We start from the raw sequence: 18,056 nt of genomic DNA, 5'->3' as shown, positions 1-18,056 counted from the left end.
ACAAGTGTGTCTTGCCTACAGTCAAGCATGGTGGTGGGAGTGTCATGGTCTGGGCCTGCATGAGTGCTGCCGGCACTAAGGAGCTACAGTTCATTGAGGGAACCATAAATGCCAACATGTACTTTGACATACTGAAGCAGAGCATGATCCCCTCCCTTCGATCCCAAACACACCTCCAAGACAACCACTGCCTTGCTAAAGAAGGTAAAGGTGATGGACTGGCCAAGCATGTCTGACCCTGCCCAATAACAGTCCAGCCCCGAGATACCAGGCAAACTCTTTTCTGAACAAGAGAAACAACAACCCCAAACAATCGTTTCGGGCCTTCTGTGGGCCTCGTCAGTGAGGTGCAGTTGCATTTCTCTAGGGCATGTGTGCAAGGAGTCCACGTCTGTTTTCCCCCATTAGACATAGGGAGATCCAAGAGCAATTTGCATAAATAAGAGAAAAAGAGAGAGAGACACACTCAGCTGAGACAGAACAAAAGCTAGAATAACTTCCATGCCTGTTAATTTTCATTGCCACTTAGGGTGCATACTCTTTTAGCATACTATGTCTTTTCACAGAGAAAAAATATCCTGTAGCATATCAGTCTGAACCTGCCCAATGACAGTCCAGTGCCGAAATATCAGGCAATTCTTCTCTGAACAAGAGAAACAACAACCCCAGACGAACATTTCGGCCTTCTGTGGACCTCGTCAGTGAGGTGCAGTTGCATCTCTCTAGGGCAGGGGTGTCCAAACTTTGCTCTCCAGAGGTTTTGGAACTACATTTCCCATGATGCTCAGCTAGATAAAATGCTGGCTGAGCATCATCGGAAATGTAGTTCCAAAACCTCTGGAGAGCAAAGTTTGGACACCCCTGCTCTAGGGCATGTGTGCAAGGAGTCCACGTCTGATTTACCCCATTACTCTTAAGGAAACCCAACAGCAATTTGCATAAATAAGAAAAGAGAGAGAGAGGCACTCAGCTGAGACAGAACAAAAGCTAGAATAACTTCCATGCCTGTTCATTGCCACTCAGGGTGCATACTCTTTTAGCACACGTTGATGCCTTTTCACAGAGAAAAAAATATCCTGTAGTATATCAGTCTGACCCTGCCCAATGACAGTCCAGCACCGAAATACCAGGCAATTCTTCTCTAAACAAGAGAAACAACAACCACAACTTCCACTTTGAAAACTGAGAGGCTATGCTGCTCTATTCAGCAATGTGCTACTTAGCTTCACAGTCCCACTGACTTTAACAAAGTTTGTCAGGCAGTCAGTAAGGCACATGGAGAGAATAGACCCAAAATTGTCAGTTTTTAAAAATATATATATTTTACTGGACAGCAAACAGAAATACTAGACTGTCCGTTCAAATATTGGACACCTGGCAACCCTATCTGTAAAAGGTGTTGGGCCAGGATAATAAATGGGCGTGAGGGGGGTAGGGCCCATCCACACATGTTTCATGCACTCTAGGCAAGAATTCAAATTTGCACCATGTATTCTGTACCATCCATCTGCCTCTTTATCACCTACTGTGTGTGACTAAAGCTGACTGTTTCTCACACAGTTATTCAACTAGCTGGCCTGGATAATACAGTTAAAAAATATTTTCACAAAATATACTTAAAACACAAAGATAAGGTATCAGTAGTACATAAAGTATATGCACATTCTTGACCTATGGGCTGTATTTACGATGTTTGTTTGCTGACCAACAAGCTCTTCCTCATCTCCCTTTCTTTCCATTAATTCCTTTCATTTTAGCCTTTTCCCTCATCCCCTTGAGCAGAGTACTGGGCCTATTATCATTTTGTTACATTGGATTATTATACTGTTATAACGTTTACCATGTGTGCCCGCTTGTTTTTTACAGTTTTCTCCTTCTTTGTTCTTGATAACTAATGGCATTAAGTTCTGTATACAAAGTAACCACACAAGGGCTATGTTAATTCAACTAATAATAACAAAATCTTATATTTAATTTTCTTTTCCTGTTTGCAGTCAAAGCGCTTTACACAAGGTATATATACATAAAAAGGTTAGAGATCACCCCACGGTTCCCCAATTCATGGCCTCAAAGGCCTATTTGAAGACCTTCCAAATACAGGGAGTGCAGAATTATTAGGCAAATTAGTATTTTGACCACATCATCCTCTTTATGCATGTTGTCTTACTCCAAGCTGTATAGGCTCGAAAGCCTACTACCAATTAAGCATATTAGGTGATGTGCATCTCTGTAATGAGAAGGGGTGTGGTCTAATGACATCAACACCCTATATCAGGTGTGCATAATTATTAGGCAACTTCCTTTCCTTTGGCAAAATGGGTCAAAAGAAGGAAAGAAAAGTCAAAAATAGTGAGATATCTTGCAGAGGGATGCAGCACTCTTAAAATTGCAAAGCTTCTGAAGCGTGATCATCGAACAATCAAGCGTTTAATTCAAAATAGTCAACAGGGTCGCAAGAAGCGTGTGGAAAAACCAAGGCGCAAAATAACTGCCCATGAACTGAGAAGAGTCAAGCGTGCAGCTGCCAAGATGCCACTTGCCACATGTTTGGCCATATTTCAGAGCTGCAACATCACTGGAGTGCCCAAAAGCACAAGGTGTGCAATACTCAGAGACATGGCCAAGGTAAGAAAGGCTGAAAGACGACCACCACTGAACAAGACACACAAGCTGAAACGTCAAGACTGGGCCAAGAAATATCTCAAGACTGATTTTTCTAAGGTTTTATGGACTGATGAAATGAGAGTGAGTCTTGATGGGCCAGATGGATGGGCCCGTGGCTGGATTGGTAAAGGGCAGAGAGCTCCAGTCCGACTCAGACGCCAGCAAGGTGGAGGTGGAGTACTGGTTTGGGCTGGTATCATCAAAGATGAGCTTGTGGGGCCTTTTCGGGTTGAGGATGGAGTCAAGCTCAACTCCCAGTCCTACTGCCAGTTTCTGCAAGACACCTTCTTCAAGCAGTGGTACAGGAAGAAGTCTGCATCCTTCAAGAAAAACATGATTTTCATGCAGGACAATGCTCCATCACACGCGTCCAAGTACTCCACAGCGTGGCTGGCAAGAAAGGGTATAAAAGAAGAAAATCTAATGACATGGCCTCCTTGTTCACCTGATCTGAACCCCATTGAGAACCTGTGGTCCATCATCAAATGTGAGATTTACAAGGAGGGAAAACAGTACACCTCTCTGAACAGTGTCTGGGAGGCTGTGGTTGCTGCTGCACGCAATGTTGATGGTGAACAAATCAAAACACTGACAGAATCCATGGATGGCAGGCTTTTGAGTGTCCTTGCAAAGAAAGGTGGCTATATTGGTCACTGATTTGTTTTTGTTTTGTTTTTGAATGTCAGAAATGTATATTTGTGAATGTTGAGATGTTATATTGGTTTCACTGGTAAAAATAAATCATTGAAATGGGTATATATTTTTTTTTGTTGCCTAATAATTATGCACAGTAATAGTCACCTGCACACACAGATATTGGTGCTCTGACAAAATGCAGAAAGACATTTGGCAGAAGGACATTTGGCAGACGGACATTTGGCCGACGGACATTTGGCTGACAGACAGAAAGCTAAAGAATGTTCCAATTTCGGCCGAGGGCAGATACGTTCCAGAGTGCTCTGTTCTAATCAGAGCCTCGGGCGCCGCAACAGCCTCTGGGAACCTTACCATGTAATTCCCTATCTGGGAATCTATCTATCAAATCTATCGATTTATCTATCAAATCTATCTATCGTATCTATCAAATGTATCTATTGCATCTATTGATCTATCTATCTATCAAATCTATCTATCTCGTGGCCGGACTGTTATGTGACAGCCACTTGTGTTTTGGCCAAATGTCCGTCGGCCAAGTGTCCGTCGGCTAAAAGTCCGGCCACGCAGATATCCCCCTAAAATAGCTATAACTAAAAACAAACTAAAAACTACTTCCAAAACTATTCAGCTTTGATATTAATGAGTTTTTTGGGTTCATTGAGAACATGGTTGTTGTTCAATAATAAAATTAATCCTCAAAAATACAACTTGCCTAATAATTCTGCACTCCCTGTACACATGAATCTGACTGATTCAAATGGAATATTAATGAAGTGGGCAACTTATATAGACAAAACAGAATCCTTACTCCTCAACAGATAGTAGGTATGGTAAAAGGAACCCTAGATGGCTTTTCTTTGAAAGTGTTGGGGTTCTCAGCATGTGTCAAGCTTTGGGCTTTCAAAGATTTAATTTGCGGGATCACACTTATTGGGAGAGGAGATGGAAGGCAGGTGGGAGACTGATTAAATTATTAAAAACTCACCACACGTTTCTATTACAAGATTACTGTGAAACTAAACACAAAAGACTGGGAAAGGGAGCTAGATAGAATTATTATTAATAAAGAATTAGAAATGGACACTATGTTTACAAATAAATAATTACATTTTATTTCTCATCTTGAAACATATGTTAAGTTATTGCTGAAATGGTATTTGACTCCACTCAAATTGGCCAAAATGTATTCTGACTCTTACCCTTGCAGCTGGAGACAGTGGGGAGACTAGTTCTGCTTTCCATATCTGGTGGTCGTGCTTAAAAGTCACCCCTTTCTGGAAGCAAATTTTCCAGTTATGCACAAAATAGGGGATAGTAGTGGTTGAGTCCCCAGCTCTTGCCTACTACATATTGGAATCAAAACTATTTTGATATCCCAAAGAACACTTTTGGCTGCTAAAATATGTATAGCACATTGCTGGAAAAAAACCTGAAGCACACAACTTACATCAGGTTACCAAAATGATAGATTATCTTGTGACCATGAAAAAGGGCTTTTATAATGCAATTGATAGCATGGAGCGCTATTGGAACATATGGGACCTTTGCTCCAATACACGTAGTGAGACTCCCTTAACATAACCTATGGTTACCCCCTCCTTAGTCATACTGTTTGAAGTACCTCATCCCCAGTTCCTCCCCTCGCCTTATTCTTATACTTACAACTGCTTCTACGACTCCACATTCTAACTTTCTTACTTTCTAGAACCCTGGGTGGAGATAATTTAGTTTAAACAAGACGCTACATAGGCTTTTAGCACCTAGGCAGACTATTCATTTGCCAGCATTGGCATGAAAATTAACAAAATAAAAAAATATTGAAGTTCTGGCGCTCCTTGTTCTGTTCTACTTATCTTATTAATAGTCTAATTGATGCTTGTAGATTTAACTATTTATGGTATTTTCTTCATCTTAGATCCATTTGTAAGAACCTTGGGGGTTGCCCATCATTATTTGTTTTTTTGAGACATTTTAATTTCTGGACTCTCTCCATGCCAGTTCAACCAAAGTCTGATGCAATACCCAAGAATATTCGCTCATATGAACTATTGGACCTACTGTAATTCACAAAACAAGGAACCCTGTACATTGTGTTTTTCTTTTGTGTATGTTTCTTCATTGTATGTATTATTATTTGCATATTCCTTAATAAAAATATTAAAAAAAAAAGGTAAGATATGTTATTCCTGAAAGGCTTGTGTGAAGAGTTAGGTCCTGAGTCTACTTAAATATGCACACAGAAGTGGCTTCTTTTTACTGTGCTGGGGAGAGTGTTCCAAAGAGATGGGTGGCATGGCTAAAAGCTTGCAAACCTAATTTTTAGTGAATTCTTGGCACATTTAGCTTACAGGCAATGTGCTGATTGGAATGTGCGAGTTGGGGCATAGGGCACCAGTAAATCTTTTAGATAGCTTCATCCCTGATCATGCAGAGCTTTGTAGAATAGCAGGCCTACCTTGAATAGTATGCACTATTTTTTGGCAACCAGTGCAGGGAGTAGAGAATGGATGTCAAATGGCAACATTTTGACTGGCAAGTTAAAGGGACAGTCTACACCTTAGTCATCTTCAAAATCTTACCTTAGAAAAAGTTGCAAATAGCCTCCTGCACCCTTTTTATATCATGCAACAGGAACAGTAAAAAAACTAACTCATCCACCTGCTCTGAGGCTGTGGACATCAATCTGGCCGATCGTGTACAATCTGGTTGATTGACACGCCCTGGCCACGAACCTGAGGGGGGGGGGGCATGTCTGGCGGATCATGTCCACCAGACATCGCTGAATGCTGACAGCATATGCTGTTGGCATTTAACATTGCACAAGCAGTTTTGATGAACTGCTTGTGCAATGTTAAATGCCGACAGCGCATGCTGTCGGCAGTCAGCGATATCTGGCATGGGGCTATTTCAATGTTGTCTACATTTCTTTATCTTTACCTCTCCATATTGATACTTCTACCACTGTTTATCTCGCACTGCTTACATTCTATTCTCCTCACCCTATATTCAGATGTACTCCTTTCTCTCCTCAGACTCTTAGAGGCCTATTTATCATAGGTCTTGCGGACCTGATACAACAGTGCGGATCAGGTCCGGAAGACCTCGTTAAATGCGGAGAGCAATACGCTCTACGTATTCAGCATTGCACCAGCAGCTCACAATAGCTGCTGGTGCAACGCCGCCCCCTGCAGACTCACAGCCAATCGTCCGCCAGCAGGGAGGTGTCACTCAACCTGATCGTACTCGAACGGGTTGAATTCCGGCGATGTCTGTCCGCCTGCTCAGAGCAGGCGAACAGGGTTATGGAGCAGCGGTCTTTAGACCGCTGCTTCATAACTGCTGTTTCTGGCGAGTCTGCAGGCTCGCCAGAAACACGGGGCATCAAGCTCCATTTGGAGCTTGATAGATAGTCCCCTTATTCTCTCTCTCTCATCCTCTGTGCTTCTATCACTCTCTGTCTCATACACTCTATTATTGTCTCTCACTCTCCGACACCTTGCTCACTTCCCCACTATAACTCTTACATCCCACTTTAAAAATAAAGTTTATGTATTCACAATTCAGATAGAGTAAGCTATTTTTAACAACTTTAAAATGTACTTCTGTTTTCTAATTTACTTCTTTCTCTTAGAGTCCTTTGTTGCAAAGCATACCTAGGAAGGCTCAGGAACATCAATGCACTAATTGGAGCTAGCTGCATATATATGCCTCTTGTCATTGGTTCACCCAATGTGTTCAGTAATGAATTGCTGCTCTTTCTCAAAGGATACAGAGAGAATAAAGCAAATTTGATAAATAAAAGGAAATTGGAAAGTTGTTTAAAACTGCATTCTCTATCAGGATTAGACCATTTTAATTTTAACTTTACTGTCTTTTTAAGTGTGTGCCTTATGAGAAACAAAGAGCTGCTTTTCTGGTGTGTATATGAATGTTTATGTGGTAGACTATCCTAGTATCTCGAACTGCAAGTAAACAGCTAATATTCATTGAATTAACATGAATAAATAGAAGGTGCGATTTTGTATAGTATACTGATGTTTATAATGAAGTTGTGTGCCAATGACTGGTTACCTTTCTCACATAAAGGACTAAGAAAAACCCACAAAAATGCCACGAAGGCCAGGGTCAGTTCCAAAATAACACATTTTCATGAATTAACTAAAATAAAATAAATAAATAATAAAATTATATATATATATTCTGTATCTGTTGGGTGGGTTTTCAGATTAGTTTAGATAAAAATGGCTTGGAAAACGAAGGAAAATCATTCCCTCATTATGCATAAAATCTTTTCTTACAGCTCTTCTGTTGAATTTAAATGGGGGCCTTTTTCAATCCATCTAGGCAGAAGCACAGGGTTTCTTATTTGCTTGATTACACAACTTTCCAGTCGTTACATCCATTGTTGCAGATACATAATATATTTATTTTTTGTTCCTCACTCCGGTCCTTGGATTACACACTTTTCTCTCAGTCTCTGCCGGCTGCTTTTGCTGACGTGTATTGGTTGTTGTGTGTCAGTTGCATCAGACAGTTTTTGCTAAATTCCCGTTTGAATTGTACCGTATGTTTTGTACTTTGCTCAGCTGTTTAGATCTGTTCAGCAGGCTTTGCATTTATTTGTATTTTTGTGTACTTTGTTCAGTTGTCCCAGGATGATTGAACAAGGTTTGATTTTTGTATATATATATATATTATTTTTTTTCGGCTAGGGCTTTGACATTTTAATCCATCAGAATTTCTATAATCAAATTTACTTCTTTCTTTTGATGTTAAAACTTAGTTCCTTCCCATGAGAGCATACTGAAGTTAGCTCAGGAGTGTGTACGTGTTTTGAGCACCATGTGGCAGCTATGTTAGCAACAATATTATACAGATTTGTAGATTTGTTTTGTTTAATTGTACACTGAATCCTAAAAGTTTTATTTCGATTTCCCTGCACCTCATGAAAGTCCCAAAGGGAAGGGGCTCTCTATCGAAGCATAAGCACCAAATTAAAGTGAATGTCAAGTTTAATGAGAAAGTGACCGTTTTTTTTAAATAGTCTTAAAAACAGGGGCACTTTCATTTATTATACTTTACATTTATGCATCTTTTTTAAATACTTACCTTTTTCTTTATGAAAACAGCCCGGCGATCTTCCGCCCGCAGCTCCTGCTGTACTTAGCACAGCAATGATAAATCCGGCTTCCTCCAATTATTGCGTGCAACCCAAAGCGTCCAGCTTGTGAGGCCACGCAATGATTGGAGGAAGCCGGAGCTGCGGGCAGAGGATCGCCGGTCTGGTTTCATAAAGAAAAAGGTATTTGAAAAAAGACGCTTAAATGTAATGTTGAATGAATGAATGCTCGTATTTTTAAGAATATTTTTAAAAACCGGGCACTTTCTCATTAAACTTGAGATATACTTTACGGTCAGTAAGCCACCATTTGTAAAATCACATACAACACACAACTTCTACCCCGAAAGTATCACTAATACGTGACATTGAGAGAATTCAACAGTGATATTCCAATACATCAGATTTATGAACATTGAACACCATTTGGGTTGTCAACTTTTTTTAAGAAAATAAGACAGGAATTGACAAATTTCACGTGGGAAATCAACTAATTATACAGTAGTTACTGGAAAAATAAATACTTTATTTTACAATTTGAAAGACTTTAGTACAACAAAATTAATCAGACAAATCATCTTCATTCACACAGTCTAGCTTAATACATTCAACAACTTTCTGCAAATCCGTGAATTTTATTTTTCATTTAAGTCACATTGGGAGTAAAGACATTACGGCATAGATTACAAGTGGAGTGCAAAAAGATTAGCACCACTCAAGTTAAAGGGACAGTCTACACCAAAATTTTTCTTATTTAAAAAGATAGATAATCCCTTTATTGCCCATTCCCTGTTTTTGCGTAACCAACACAGTTATATTAATATACTTTTTACCTCTGTGATTACCTTGTATCTAAATCATTTGCAGACAGCCTCCTTATCTAAGTGCCTTTGACAGACATGCAGTGTAGTCAATCAGTGAAGACTCCTAAATAACTTCACGGGAGTGAGCACAATGTTATCTATATGACACATGTGAACTAGCACAGTCTAACTGTGAAAAACTTTCAAAATGCTCTGAGCTAGGAGGCGGTTTTCAACTGTTTAGAAATCAGTTTAAGCCTAGCTAGGTTTAGCTTTTCAAAAATACCACCAAGGGAACAAAGCAAATTTGATGATAAAAGTAAATTTGAAAGTTGTTTAAAATTGCATGCCCTATCTGAATCATGAAAGTTTAATTTTGACTAGACTGTCCCTTTAAATCCATAGCACTCTTATTTTTGCCCTCCAATTACAAGTTGAAAGTAAAAAGTTATCACTCAAGCGAAAGCCTCAAACTCATTAACATTTGGGGGTTGGACAGTGTGGCCGAGCTAACTGCCTATCCCCACAGACTTCTATGGGGCATACTGCAAAACAATGTTCTTGCTTTTGTTCGAGCACTATCCAAAAGGTTCAATAAGCCAAGTGTGCTATAGCTAAAGGTGCTTTAAGAAATAGTTTAAATAGCATTGTTCTTCACTCAGAAGAATGTTATTTTTATTTAAAATATATATATATAGTTATGTATCTATATTTGTTTGTGTGTGTTTAAAAAAATAACATTTTCTTCTGAGTGAAGAAAAATGCTATTTAAACTTGTTTAAAAGAGATAGATACGCTATTATGCGTATCACAACAAGACAGGGACTACAGCACTCTTTTAAAATATTTATTAGCGTAAGGGTCAGATAGGATACATTGCACACATTATGTGTGGTTAAGCACTTTAACACCTCCAAAATGGTAGCAGGCCCACTAGAATATATACAAAATACATAACTTTCAATATACATCAAGCTTACAACACATGTAAGCTAAAGACCGAAATCCATATAATGGAATCAAGTGACTGGTCACTGACAATCATAACATCAAGGTGAGAGATAGTACATAACACTGTAGCAAAATAAAGACTCAGAAGTAATCAGCTACACCCCTTCTGAGACCTGGACCCCCTAGAAATTCAAAGGAGGTATCACCAGGACAGAAACATATGGGGATCTAAGCTTCAAATCTCTGGTCCACAAGCATGAGTAATACAGTAGTTCAAAGTAACAGCATAAAGAAAGGGAGAGATAAAGCCGATTGCACCCCTACTAACCCGAGGACTCCTAGGTAATAACCATAGGAGCTATACCTGGGTAGTATATATACTGGTGATCTACGTGCTTCAGTAATTTCTCTCTAAAATAGCAGGTATATACTGATTATGCAAGTACATAGTGTCAGTATATGGCAGGGTTATAACACAATATATTTAATAATTATCCTTTAAACTGAACCCCAATAAAATATGCATATTCTAGAAACCATAAAATTAATATAAATTCCTGAATTCTTTTTTATTTGTTAATATCTATAAACACATTGAAATATATTTGTAGGAATCAGAATATGAATCAATACTATACACGTTTAAAAACTATTAAAATATGCTATGCAAAGTTCATAAAAGTTTACCTTTAAAACTAGCCTTATTCACAATAGAATTTCATTCAATTTACACAATGAGATTCCAAGATATTTAGCTGCTAACATTCAAGCAATACACTCAGCTATTTAACCACAATTTATTCTAATATAATTCCAATTTAAAACATCAGAAATTGTATATATTATTTGTGCCAATAACCAAACTCTGAGTTATAACTCTATATTTGCACAGTAAAACAACTTAGCATTAAGGATATATGTTTAACAATACACAGGCTCTGAATATAAGCTAAAATACAAAATGCTCTTTTAAATCTCTTAACTACAATTTGAACATGGTCTTACCAATAACCTTTGTTTCAAATATTAAAAATTAGAACAATTATACCTCACCAATTTGAACCAATTCGTAGTTGTCTTTTCCAAATATCTTTAGATCATCTCATTTGAAGGAAAGTTATCGCATAGATCAAGGTAAGTTTTCGGTTCCTTGCTTAAAATGACCTTGTCCCCAAGAGAATGGCTGCCAGTTATCAATCACTAGTGACAAGCAGATCACCAAAAATTGTTTTTTGTCTTACATTTAGCTATTCCTTATATAATCATTGATGATCTTTTTCATTCACGCCCACGGTGCTTGTCCCTTCTCATTGGTTCATTTTGGGAATGTATGTTGTCAGGGAGATGCATCTTTGTAACAACCATTCGTCTTTTAGTTGTAATACCGGATTTTGTCCATCGGGGGCAACGTGACAAACAAAACAGATTCATTCTGAACATTTTTGTTTGCTATAATTTAAATATCTTCCATATAATGATTATTTAAAATCATCATAATTTCTTGCATTAATTACTTACACTCCGAATTCCAGGCAGGATAGCATGTGAATTTTCTGATTATTCCAATACCAAGCACATTATGTTTTCAACACTACACTATATCAAAGCAACCATACTGCTAATTATTCCAAAATTATAGCATTTATACATCTGTTATATTTTCAGAGACGTGTTTAAACTTTCATAAACATCTAGTGTATAATCATATGACATGACTCAGATCATCCCATGCAGGCAATCCTGCACTCAGTATCCTCTAGCCCCATCTGAAAGATAGAAAAACCATGTTATATATACTTCAACAAGGGGATTATCACAAATGCCATTTAATCTATTACAAAATTGTAATCTATTTCCCATATATACATTCATTTCTATGCAGTTTAAAATTATACAAAAATCCAGTAAATTATAGATTGTTATATAGTTATTTAAATTTTCCGGCTGTATAAAAATGTTTTTGAATTCAAGTAGTTACACTATAACATGTGTTTTTGCTGGTCAACCTTCATTGCTTCAATTTCACAGCAGGGATCACTTTACAAGTAGTTGTCAAAAATTACAATCCCTGAAAATGTTTGTGTTTTCAAACCTTTTCTTAGACAGATCGGCTCCTTACTTTGGCAGGAAACCCATATATGGGCATGCACTTTTGAGGCTCCATCATGTTAATTTCCATTTCCTTGAAATTGTGAGCATATCATTTAGCCTCAAAGACAGATCCCAGACACCCCGTCCCCACTCACTGTATGGGGTAAGGGATGTTTTGAAGTGACTCAATGGTCCTATCCTATCTCAAGCTATAAAACTTTGTTCTTCTTCAAAATCACTTTTACAACATTCCTTTTTAAGCGATTGTTTAAATTAAGTAGACCAAATGTTTTATTGTCTTCACTTGGATGCATTTTAACTTTGCATATTGAATGGGAGAGGACTGGACATGAGTTTCAAGTCAATTTTTCTGAATGAATGAATTATTTGGAATTGATTAGCCAAATATATAATATACATATACCTTGACAATAGGCAGAAAAATATTCATACATAAAGTAGCAGAACAGCACAAACAGATCTGCTTCTGATCCTGCAGTTTCAAAGTTAGCGCCGCAAGATGCCAAACACTTTCACTTGGTGCAAAAAGAGTCATGTGACACGGTCAGCCAATGCCAATGTACGTTTTACCCCCTCATAAACTGGGAAGGTGCTTCCTCAGAACTGTCTTTGTATCAGCATTTGCACTATTTAAATGCTCCTTGCTTTATCCGCCCATGGGAAAGTGAAAATTTGCATGAGCGGTTTATACAATTTAACCACTGTTTTGTGCGATACATATTATTGTACTCAGACAATCTTATGGCTATTATGCTTATACATGTAACATCTGTTTACTTATAAAGCCATTATGTGACTCAATGTCTTTTTTGCACAAAATTCTTTAAATAGGTCTGATAAACTCACTGTCAAAATGAAATATTTTTTCAATTTTGGACTTTATGATATATCTAAAGATTACTTAAGAACAAATGGTTTCTATCTAGTCACTTCACACTTAATTTAAGCGAGAAGTAAGCATTGCATAGACTTCTTGGCTAAAAAAACAGGCACAATTTTAGATATATATGAGATACTATTTTTCTTACGTATCAAAGTCTACATTGAAAGGTGTAAGTAACTCCCCAACACGTCCTCTTACATTTCAAGGAATATTTAAGCAATCATTTCAATTCAAGTTATATTTTATGGTTCCATTATTTATCCACATGCAAGTGCATGACCTTGGAAAAACCAAGTATGCCAAACTGAACTTAAAACAGGAAGCTAGCTACATAAGCGAAGGTTTATTAGTGCAGAGCCTAAAGTGATTAAATATCTTTCTCCCCAAGATCTCTGGGTCTATGACCTAGATGACAAGTTTGAAAGTTATAACATCACAGCTAAATGTTTATTATCTATCTCCATAGGTAATAAATCAGCGAAGCATCCAAGATGGCGTCCCTTAGATTCCGAATGGCTGATAGAATTCCATCAGCCAATAGGAATTAAGGTATAAAAAATCCAATGCAATGCAATCAGCCAATAGGATTGAGCTTGCATTCTATTGGTTGATTGGAACAGCCAATAGAATGCCAGCTCAATCCTATTGGCTGATTGGATCAGCCAATAGGATTGAACCTCAATCCTATTGGCTGATTGCATCAGCCAATAGGATTTTTTCTACCTTAATTCCGATTGGCTGATAGAAAAAAGACAGATCCTGCTGGAAAATGATGTTGGATACAGAAGTGTCTGGATGTGTTTTTGCGGAAAACACTTAAATTTGTGTGTATCTGTCGAAATTAGGCATGGATCCAGCAGGATCCGGCCATTTTTCTGTAAAAAAGTGTTGGTTCTGAAAGAACCTAGATGTTTTTGAGTAAAATGTTGTTGGATACAGAAGTGTTTGGATGTGTTTGTGTGGAAAACACTTAAATTTGTGTGTATCTGCCTAAATTAGGCATGGATCCGGTAGGATCCGGCTGTTTTTCTGAAAAAAAGTGTTGGTTCTGAAAGGACCCAAATGTTTTTGCGTAAAATATTGATTGATCCTGAAGTGTCTGGATGTGTTTGTGTGGAAAACACTTAAATTTGTGTGTATTTGTCTAAATTTGACATGGATCCGGCTGTTCTTCTGTAACAAAGTGTTGGTTCTGAAAGGACCCAAATGTTTTTGCGTAAAATATTAATGGATCCAGAAGTGTCGATGTGTTTGTGTGGAAAACACTTAAATTTGTGTGTATTTGTCTAAATTTGACATGGATCCGGCAGGATCCGGCTGTTTTTCTGTAAAAAAAAGTGCTGGTTCTGAAAGGACCCAAACGTTTTTGCGTAAAATATTGATGGATCCACAAGTATCTGGATGTATTTGTGTGGAAAACACTTACATTTGTGTATATCTGCCTAAATTAGGCATGGATCTGGCAGGATCCGGCTGTTTTGAAGCAAAAAAAAAAAAGTGTTGGTTCTAAAAGGACACAGATGTTTTGGTGTAAAATATTGAAGGATACAGAAGTGTCTGGATGTGTTTGTATGGAAAACACTAAAATTTGTGTATATCTGTCTAAATTAGGCATGGATCCAGCAGGATCTGTTTTTCTGAAAAGAAGTGTTGGTTCTGAAAGGACCCAAACATTTTTGTTTAAAATATTTATGGATCCAGAAGTGTATGGGTGTGTTTGTGTGGAAATCAATTACATTTGTGTGTATCTGTCTAAATTAGGCATGGATCCAGCTGTTTTTCTGTAAAAAAGTGTTGGTTCTGAAAGGACCCAAATATTTTTGAGTAAAATGTTATTGGATACAGAAGTGTCTGGATGTGTTTGTGTGGAAAACAGTTACATTTGTGTGTATTTGTCTAAATTAGGCATGGATCCGGCAGAATCTAGCTGTTTTTCTGTAGAAAAGTGTTGGTTCTGAAACAACCCAAATGTTTTTGAGTAAAATGTTGTTGGATACAGAAGTGTCTGGATGTGTTTGTGTGGAAAACGCTTAGATATGTGTGTTTCTGTCTAAATTAGGCATGGTTCCGGCAGGATCCGGCTGTTTTTCTGTAAAAATGTGCTGGTTCTGAAACGGCCCAAATGTTTTGCAGTAAAATGTTGTTGGATACAGAAGGGTCTGGATGTGTTTGTGTGTATTTTTCTAAATTAGGCATGGATCCGGCAAGATCCGGCTTTTACCCACACCCACTAACACACACCTTACCCCACTCACAAAAAGCAATGTATTGCTGCAAACATGGCATCCCCACACACACACACACACTTTTCTTAGTACAGTTTTTGTATGACAAAATAATTTAGAATATTAATATTAGGTTGTTTTTTTGTAGTCTCAAGAATAGGTTCAGAACATTGCAAAAACTGAAATAAATGAAAAACTTAATAGTATTTAAAGGGACAGTATACACTCATTTTCATATAACTGCATGTAATAGACACTACTATAAAGAATAATATGCACAGATACTGATATAAAAATCCAGTATAAAACAGTTTAAAAACTTACTTAGAAGCTGTCACTTTGGCTCTGTTGAAAAGGTAGATGGAAAGCCCACTGCAAGTGGCAAATAAGACGCCCCCCCCCCCTTCTTTTACATATGAAAAGACCCTTTACACAAACAGGAGCAAGCTGGAGTAGGTAGTCGAGCGTATTCACATAAAACTTTGGGGCTTGGTTAGGAGTCTGAAAATCAGAGCAATGTTATTTAAAAATAAGCAAAACTATACATTAATTAAAAAAAAAAAAACTTTATGGGCTATATAAATAGATTATCTACAAAACATTTATGCAAAGAAAAAATGAGTGTATAATGTCCCTTTAAAGGCATATGAAACCCCAAAATGTTCTTTCATGATTCAAATAGAGCATGATTTTTAACAGCTTTTTAATTTACTTCTATTATCAATTTTTCTTCATGCTCTTGATATCATTTGTTGAAATGCAGGGGCGTATGCTTAGGAGACGTTGTTCTATAATTTTCTTTGACCCATAATAATGCTGGACCGCGTCAGTTTCAGTGACACCGCTCAGCTTTCTGACTGCAAATCCTATCAGTGCGCATACGCTTCGAGTCACTGCATCAAACATATATACGGTGCACTGTAATACCCCCATCTTAACTATCTTTTTTTTTTCCTCAGCCTTTTAAACCTCACTCCCCAAGGTTCACTTGGGGTGGATGCCAGAGGATCTGCGGGGGTCTTCCCTTGAACTCTGCAGGTGGAGGGAAAAAAAATAGTGCAGATAGGGGAAATTACAGTGCACCGTATATACGTGTGGTTAGCAAGCAGTTCTGTTGTAAAGATTAGATTCTGTGGTAGAGCACATGAGCAGTGATTACATTTATGGTAAGACTTGTTCTCAGACCCATAAGAATGCTGGACCGCAGCAATTGGAATGTGGTGATGCGCTGGATAATGCAGTAACGCGGTAGAGTACATGCGTAGTAAAGAAATTTGTGGTCAAACATGCGTAGTAAAGAAATTTGTGGTCAAACAGCTGATTCAACGTCCATGGGTTTGAGGAAAATTTTAGAATACCAGCCCATTTCTGGCACACTTTATGGCAGCAGTTTTCCACTAGATGGTAGCATTATTTCCTACCATGTAGTGCTCCTGATGCTTACCTTCGACATAGAATATTATGGGCAACAAAGCATAGTTGATAATAGATCTTGAAAATGCTTTTAAAAAACTGTATGCTCTGTCTGAAACAAATTACATGTTGGGGTATCATATCCCTTTAAGTAATAAGTATTTGTTTAGGATTCTGTAGAAAAAAAAAAATGTACACGACTTTTGGCGAAAAAAGAATATGGTATTACTGAAAGAAATGTCACGACTGTAGAAATATGGTCTCTCTAAATGATTACTCAACTGTATAAACTGTCAACGTGTTCAGCAGGATACACCTGCAAGCTGACAAAGAGGTTTAACTGGCATGTGTGTCAATCAAAATAAAAACAGCTTCATGCAAAGCACGTTGTTAAACACCTGCTAATCCCACCATCTGTCTATTGTACTGTAAACCTGTGACCTGCTTAATATAGTTCAGACCACCGGACTATAGTCTAACGTGAAGGTTAATCAATAACCTGTCCACAGTCGTTGGATAAGACAAACGCCACCATACCCTTTTTGACGCAATGCGCAACGCTCCCCACGTAACTTCGTGCGTCACAAATGGCCTCTACAAGTCACGATTTCATTTAGAGTATGTTCGGCTGTAATAGCTCCAGTCCCTGTCACGTCTACTAATTCAGTAAAAAAAAATTCAGTTGCCAACAAACCTTGCATCGTAAGGGTTAAACTGTCAAATGTCAGAATTTCTAACAACAACAAAAATTCCACCGCCTCCGCAAAGCCCCTCCCCAGTTCACAAGAGCTTTGATTGTTCAACCAGTTTTTACCGGCTATCAGCTGGCTACACTCCCCTCCCTCTATCCCCAAGCCCCCGTGGTGTGTATCTCTGGCTAGTGATTGGCTCAGTAAATGTGACGTCAACGTCAGTATATAGGGTGATTTATGACGTATGCGAGCCGGCGTCGTTCCGTTCAGTGCGTAAGCCGCGTCCTATGCTGTTGGTTGGTTACAAAGCGAAGCTCGAGCTTGGAGGTGTAAGGCGCATCACCCGAACCTACCGCATAGTACACGGCAGACAGCGGCTTGCTGTATGCTCCATCACCACCCGCCCCTCGCCTGTTCTATCGTTTCTTCTTAGGGACCGGCTATATGATTAAGCTACAATCTTCAATGAGTAAGCATAGCCCTGTAAGTACACCGCAGGTTTGCCGCGTATTGGTATTCAATATGGATACGTTAAAC

General features: G+C 38.2%; 1 long non-coding RNA gene across 1 annotated transcript; it reads right to left on the bottom strand.

Annotated features, from left to right (window-relative positions):
* Positions 1-8,945: 8,945 nt before the first annotated feature.
* Positions 8,946-17,631, bottom strand: LOC128655453 (uncharacterized). Its single transcript, XR_008401804.1, has 2 exons — positions 17,522-17,631; positions 8,946-11,960 (listed from the first exon to the last, which is right to left on the bottom strand). It is a non-coding gene; the product is annotated as an uncharacterized LOC128655453 (long non-coding RNA).
* Positions 17,632-18,056: the final 425 nt, after the last annotated feature.

Source organism: Bombina bombina, chromosome 4 (genome assembly GCF_027579735.1).
Source record: "Bombina bombina isolate aBomBom1 chromosome 4, aBomBom1.pri, whole genome shotgun sequence".
In the NCBI taxonomy this organism is placed as follows: Eukaryota; Metazoa; Chordata; class Amphibia; order Anura; family Bombinatoridae; genus Bombina; species Bombina bombina.
The sequence above is the reverse complement of the archived record's forward strand: the minus strand, read 5'-3'. Positions and strand labels throughout refer to the sequence as shown.